The sequence below is a fragment of the Magnolia sinica genome, chromosome 4 (assembly GCF_029962835.1).
Source record: "Magnolia sinica isolate HGM2019 chromosome 4, MsV1, whole genome shotgun sequence".
Classification (NCBI taxonomy): Eukaryota; Viridiplantae; Streptophyta; class Magnoliopsida; order Magnoliales; family Magnoliaceae; genus Magnolia; species Magnolia sinica.
Genome location: NC_080576.1, coordinates 85,018,242 through 85,025,536, shown reverse-complemented (window position 1 = coordinate 85,025,536; position 7,295 = coordinate 85,018,242).

The window sequence follows — 7,295 nt, the reverse complement described above, 5'->3', positions numbered from 1 at the left end:
ATTACTTCTTTTCAGTAGAGGCATGATCTTTTGTGGTGACGGTTATCGAGGATATGTAAGACCTCGCCCGCATTTGTGACCTAGTCACGGGTGACGAAGAATCTCGATGAGAAGGTGGTGGCGGCGGAACAAATGGAGGCCCCTCTTGATGTTGTGAACGTTCGACAGCCTCTGGAGCAGGAGTTGGGTCTATAGAAGCAGAAACATGGGGCATTTCGATGACATCCGCAAGAGCATCTTCCCTACCTGCGGGCTTCTTTTGAGTCTTGAAGTGCGTTAAGGGAAACCCATGGGCGATCTAACCTTCGAGAGTGTTGGCAGGTTTAACTTCACGAATAGGCTCTTCCATGGAGATTCTTATACACACTTCGCCGGGAGCAGGGGCATGATCATGTTCAACAGTATACCTTATTCCCTCTATAAGATTGCATTTCCTAATCTGAGGAGTGGGGATCCATATCGACGAATCTACTGACAAGCATCGGTGAATGAGAAATGACTGGTGCGCCCACCATCACATCTATGGGTAAGTTGTGCAAACAAAGCATCCAAAACCCGGAATGATGAATTTTGAGTTGATTCAGGCTGCAAGTAGCTGTCTCCAGACTAGTCCCCAATTGTAAGGCCCCACACCGTAACCCTGCATGGTGCGAGTCACCACTTCAAAATGTTCGAGGATGGTCTGGTCATATCCGAATTGCCAAACAAATCTACTTGGATAGTATGGCTCTCTCCAAAATCCACTACTTCTTGTAAAGGTAGGATGTTAGATCATATTGAGATGAAAAAGGCTTGCTCAATCGGAGGAAGGTTTTTGTCATCAGTAGCTTCATGACCCACATTGTATTGGGAAAATAAGAATTGATAGAAGTCAATAACATTCATCGACTCAATTGTATCAATTACCCACTCATACATCTACTTTGGCATTATTCTCTGCTGATAATAACATAATGGAAGTCGTAAGGGATGGACGTAAGCTTTTTCAGGGTCGTAGTATGTCCATGGGAAATATACGCCCAGCCACCCAGAAAAATAATGCCATGGAGTAAACACCGAATTGGCCCCGACAGATGGATTTTGGGAATGCTTAGCAATGTTGTCAAAGGCTTGGTATAGTGAACAGAGTACCGAGGGGTGTCAGTGAGTATTTTCACCCTTCTGCCAATCCTCCTGCGACGACGAATACAGACGGTCCAATAGCGTCGACCCATTTAGAACTTGGTAGCACAACTATAGTGAGTTAGTACACTAGAAAAGCTGCTAACTCGCCTTAGGCATGAATTCTAAAGGGTTCTTCATCCGGCGGCGTGCATTTTCCAATTCATCAGAATGAGTATTCTTAAACTTGCAAGAGAAAAAAGGGGATGAATGAGAACGATATTAGTAAAGTGTGCGAAATCATGATGTAAAAAAAAAGAGAAGAAAGAGGATATACCACAGCTCTTGGGAAAAGTGAGCTAGCCAGAGGAAGTGGGGTATCTTTCTAATATCAGGAAACTTAGACATTTCCCTAAAGAGTTCGAAGGAAGCATCTAGCACTAGTGCTTGTTGCTTGGAGGATGAGAAGTGTAAAAATTCCTCGTTGGTGGGGATGTACTCGTCGTAGAAACGACCTGTTATGGGGAGGCCCGCCATCCTATGTAGGTCCCACAGGGTGATGCTAACTTCTCCAAGGGGCAAATGGAAATAATTGGTGGTGGAATACCAATAATTGAGAAACCCTTTATAGATCATATGATCTTTGTAGAAATACTCCGAGGTAGCTTCGATCGCACTGTAAAGACCGACCTCCATCAACGCTGTGGAATGCTTGTTAAGAATGGCCTTGGCCTAGTCAGTATAGTACTTGTGCGATGTTAAGAAGCCGCGTGTACGGAATTCATCATTGCCCCATAGTGATCTTCTTTCTCTAAAACGTTGGTGCACTGTTTCATAAAAAGCTGTGGAAAACAACTCATGTGGGCTACAACAAGGGATAAGGAATCACATGAGATGGACTTTGCCGACCTGATGTCTCGATTGTTTTTCTGATAGAATGCCCTCCGACATTCTAGGTTCTCTCATCGACCAATTGAGAGTATACATCATGCGGCTCTGAGTCATGCGATCTGTCAGCTCACTTTGAAGAATGGACAGATGTCGCCAATTATTTAGCAGGATCATTATTAATTCATTTCAGAAAGGGCTGTTGAATTTTATATAGCCGTCTTGGATCTTCAGAGTGTCCCAAGTATTTGGGAGCTTCTTCTTCTTATGTTCCTTGATCTTCTCTTGAAGTTCCTGGTTCTTCGATCTCTTCCGCTTCTTTTGAGAAGGTGTTGGTGGCGGTGTATCTTCTCTCACAAGGGATTGGATGATGTCAGTGTGAAAATTAGCTATTAACTTCAGCCAGGACTCCTAGTCAACTTCGCGACCTTGCTTCCGAGGTCCTGTTATTTCTCCGGTAATGATCGCCTGGCATATCGGCCAAGACAATGTTTTGATTCTATCAGAGAAGTCAAGGATCGGTCTGGCTCCTTCATATATGCAGGACATTTCTTAGTCACTTTGACTCACTTTCGTGAACGATCTCCATATGCTGGAGGGGGACAAGTGGTTATCAGAGTCGTAGATGAGGGGGTGGGAGCTGGAGGAGCTGGAGAAGGTTCGAGAGCTGGTGGAGTTGGAGAAGAGCCTGCGAGACTTGCATGGGAGGGTTGATCCATAGGTGCTTCTATAAGGCGAAAGGTTCTCTTAGTTGAGGAGTTAAGAGAAATTGGTTAAGTCCGGGAAGTTAGAAATTTCAGTAGAGTTTCGGAACAAGGGTTTTTCACACTAATTGCTGGGGACTTTCGCGGGCAAGTTATGCTCGCAAGTTGCGTGGGCGAGTTGTGCGGGATCAGTAGGGAGTGAAAACTTTCTGAAGTGATAAATGACTTGGAGTTCTGATATTTATAGACTAATGGGGCCTGTTGTGAGTTGCGCGGGTGTGAGTTACGCGGGCTTACGCAACTTAAGTGACTAAGAAGGAAATTAATCTGTCAAATTGACCTAGAGTGGTCAAATCTCGGATCAAAGGGGCATCTGTTGGAGCATAAAATTTTGATTAAGAAAAGAGGCTTCAAGAAGAAGAAATGGAGAAAGAAGTGGAGTGTAGAGGTGAAAGGGGGGATGAGTTGCGCGGGTCAGGAGTTGCGCGGGATCTGAGTTTCGCGGGTTTGCGCAACTCATCTTAGTTGCGTTGAGTCGCTCAACTTTCTTCAAAAAATGATGAGTTGGAGATGCGAAGTAGGGTCCACGGCATGAGATTCAAGGGCTCACATATGTGAAAGCCTATAAATACCCTCCTACCCCCCTCATTTGAGAGATTATATGTTCGGAAGACCAGTGCCTCAGACAGGTATTGGAGACGGAGAGATGGAGAGGAAGTGCAAGAGGGCCAGCCCGCGCCACTCCCTGTGAATTGCGCCGGCCCTCGCAACTCCTTGGCCCGCACCACTCAATGCGAGTTGCACGGGTGCTCTTTGAGGCAACACTATGTTGTATTTTCTTAGGTCCTCAGACCGTTTCAGATGTTCCAAAGGGATCCAGACACTCTTTTATCATGTCGATGAGAGACAAAGTGCACGAAAGCCCGCACAACTCATCTCCCTGGAGATATGACTGACATGAGCCGGAATTCTGTCGAAATTCATATTTTGAGCCTATTTAATACTTGTACTTTTGTATTTTTTAGAAATTCTATCTCGGAATCAGAGGATTAGAAGGATATAAAGAACTCAGAATGAGTAAATTTGATGATTATTCTCTTAGGTTTTTTTCATTATTGAGTGAGATAATTCTCCAAATCAAATGGTTTTCGTTTTTGGTTGAAACATAGCCCAAGCTTGAGACCAAACCCTATACATTCTGCCTGAGCCCAACCTAATGTCGGGTCAGTTGCAGGTCGGTTGGGTTGAACCTGCCCGATTTCAGCCGTACCTGATAGTCATAGAATCAAAGTTGTGGCAATGGAACTGGTCTCATGACCTCCCTAGAATGGTTAAGCCCATCAATACATAGAGAAATCGATGGACAAGGGTTGTTATAATATCAATAGTAAATTTTAGGGCTATATATATATACATACATATATATATATATATATATATATATATATATATATATATATATATATATATATATATATATATATATATATATATATATATATATATATATATTCCCGGAAGATTCAGGCTATTCATCTTTTCATCGATTCATCCGTTCATCCATCCATCTATTAAGATGGGGAAAGCATGCATTTCTAAATCGATATGAACGTTAAACATGACATTTGACCATTAAATTAACTAATCGTGTATGCATCTAATCATATATTCATATATCGATGTAACCAAACATTCATTCATCCACCAATTAGTATAATTATGCATCCATTCACCAAATCTAATCATTTAGTTATTCATCAAAGTATTGGATCATCCCACCGTTCACTTATCAATCCACCAATTCAATGGCTTATCCATTCATGTATCTAAGCATCCATACATTCATTTATGTTTTTTATGTATTGTATCATTTGTGAAATCAACCATTCAACCACTAAATCACCTACATACCCGCAATCCAGTTGCTTATTGTAAAATTCGGTTGTACATTTTCTTAATCAAGCAATTTTGATCGTTACTTAATCCATTCATTGTATACCCACGCCCACCACTACGTATATGATCTCGCATTTACACCACTCACATCTGTACATATGCCACATACCCTACACACATGTGTGCACATTCTAACACATACACACACTTAATATTCACGCGTGCAAACACACGCCATACGTGTGCATCCCACACATGTACGCCAAATGTGCCATCCCACACTTGTGAACCACACATGTGCACCATGCATGATACACCCCACCGCACTCACATATTATAAACACCCATAAAACCTACCCCATGTCCCGCACGTTATAACTACCCACATTAACACCGTCCTCATTACACTCTCTCCCTCTTTATACTAAAAGAAACCCACCATTAACACATCCTCTTAATTCCTCTCTCCCTCTCACCTTGATTTAAAGAGGGTTAAGCCCCTCCCACTCACACACCTACTAGACCGAGAGAGAGAGAGAGAGAGAGAGAGAGAGAGAGAGAGAGAGAGAGAGATGCACACATGTGCAAGGGGCCAGAGTGGGAGGGGCTTAACCCTCTTTAAGAGGATGTGTTAATGGGGGGTTTCTTTTAGTATAATAGGCTCGTTGGAAAGATAATTCAACAACTTTCAATTGGCTTTGGAATCATCGCATTTGAACATCGTTTGGCCTTTCAAGAGTAGCCCCAAACTTCAACTTTTGGCAAAAGATCAATCTAAGCCCAATCTTTTGAAGAAAGAAGAAGAATCTATCTTCTGAAAGTTGTGTTATATATATATATATATATATATATATATATATATATATATATATATATAAAGAAGAACTTGTGTTTTAAAAATGGAGGTTTTTTCCTCCTATTTTCTTTCCTTTTATTTGTTTATTTGCAAAAGACCTATCTAAGCATTTTTTTAAAAGGAACCTATCTTTTAAAAGTGGAATATTTGTTATATCTCATTTTCTTCTTTAACAAGCCTAGTTCAACATAATAGATAAAGAAGAAGAAGAATATATTTTCTAAGGCTAGTTTCTACCAGAGAGTAATGATAAAAGAAGGTACATGTGCATAAAAAATTGACATAGATAATTATGGACATTTTTGTCTGAGAAAAAGACCAAAGTGCCAAAGTATAGAAAAATAATGGTTTGAAAAGTGATACTATTGTAGTGCTCCCATGAAACAATGGGTGTTCTTGGGATAAAAACCCCTTGATTTTACCCTCATTCAGGTTTCATTTAGGTCTATGTGACCCCTCAACATTTGAGGTCTTGGTATCGATCCCTAGTGGGGGTGGCTAACAGTGAAGTGTGTGTACTGACATGGGTGTATGCTACAAGCTAACCCAAAAAAAAAAAAAAAGGTTTATATGACCTTATCAATAGGTTAGATGGCAAATAAACATTACCGTAGGCTCTAAGAAGTTTTTAATGGTGGGCATTCAATCACCATCATTTCCTATAGTATAGTTCACTTGAGATTTAGATATTCGTCATTTTTTTTTTTACTCATGTCCTAAAATGAGTTGGCAAAGTGGATGAATTGCGTGCATATAGAATACATAGAGCTAGGGCTGAAAGTCGGGTGCTTAACCCTAGCCCAACCCAAAGTTCCTATACCTTAGCCCTAGCCCAACCCAACCCACCCCAACCCAACCTCGGGTAGGGAATTCTCAACCCAAGCAGGCTCAGTCAAGTTGGTCGGATCGATACATGCTAATATTTTCGTTATTACAATACTCTATTATGAGTCATGCTCACGTGGTACCTACGCACATGCGTACCTTTGCACACGTGTCATGGGTGTCTAATTCGAATGGTCCATGTGATGAGGAATCCCATGAAACCCCAAGGGACAAATTTTAACCCTGATCTAAAATTTTGGTGGGCCAAAGCAAAGAGAAATGCAAATCAAGGGAGGAAACTGTTATCATTTTCATGGCCCACCAAAGTTTTGGATCAAAGTAAAAAATTGGGCCTGGGCGGTTTCATGAGGTCCTGCTTCACGTGGACCATTCAGATTTTGGAGTCACATCATATCTGATGAGTTCTCAAAAAAGTTCACACGAGTTCCGTGCGAATTGGTGCATGTAGCTGAGCATTCGACACTCTATTATATATCAATACATGTCGTATTTTTTGTACTTATAATTTTATTAATTATATATTCAGTAATTTATCGTAAAGAACTTCATTTTTTTCTAAACATACAAACTAAAATACAGGACAACTACTCCTTTAAAAGTCGTGTTGTGTAGTACGCAATCTATTTGGTAGAGAGAAATCTAGCATATCTTGTTAGCTTGAGTCATTGGAAATGGCGTGGACCATTAAGACCCAACGACACTAGAATTTTCTGTGCCTTCAACACAGACGATCCACACTCAGTTATAATTTATAAGTAACTTATATATTGATCAGATTCAGGTTGGGTTGGGCAACCCGAGACCCCAACCGGAGCACAACCCAAGTTTTATTGGGTTGGTGTTTATATATCCCAAGCTCGAGACCAAACCAATACATCTTGCCCGAGCCCAACCTAATGTCGGGTAGTTAGGTTGAACTCGCCCGACTTTCAGCCCTACATGCATCAAGATGGGCCCCAAGGTAAGGGCCCGACACCTTCTTGTGTTTATTCGGGCACACCAAA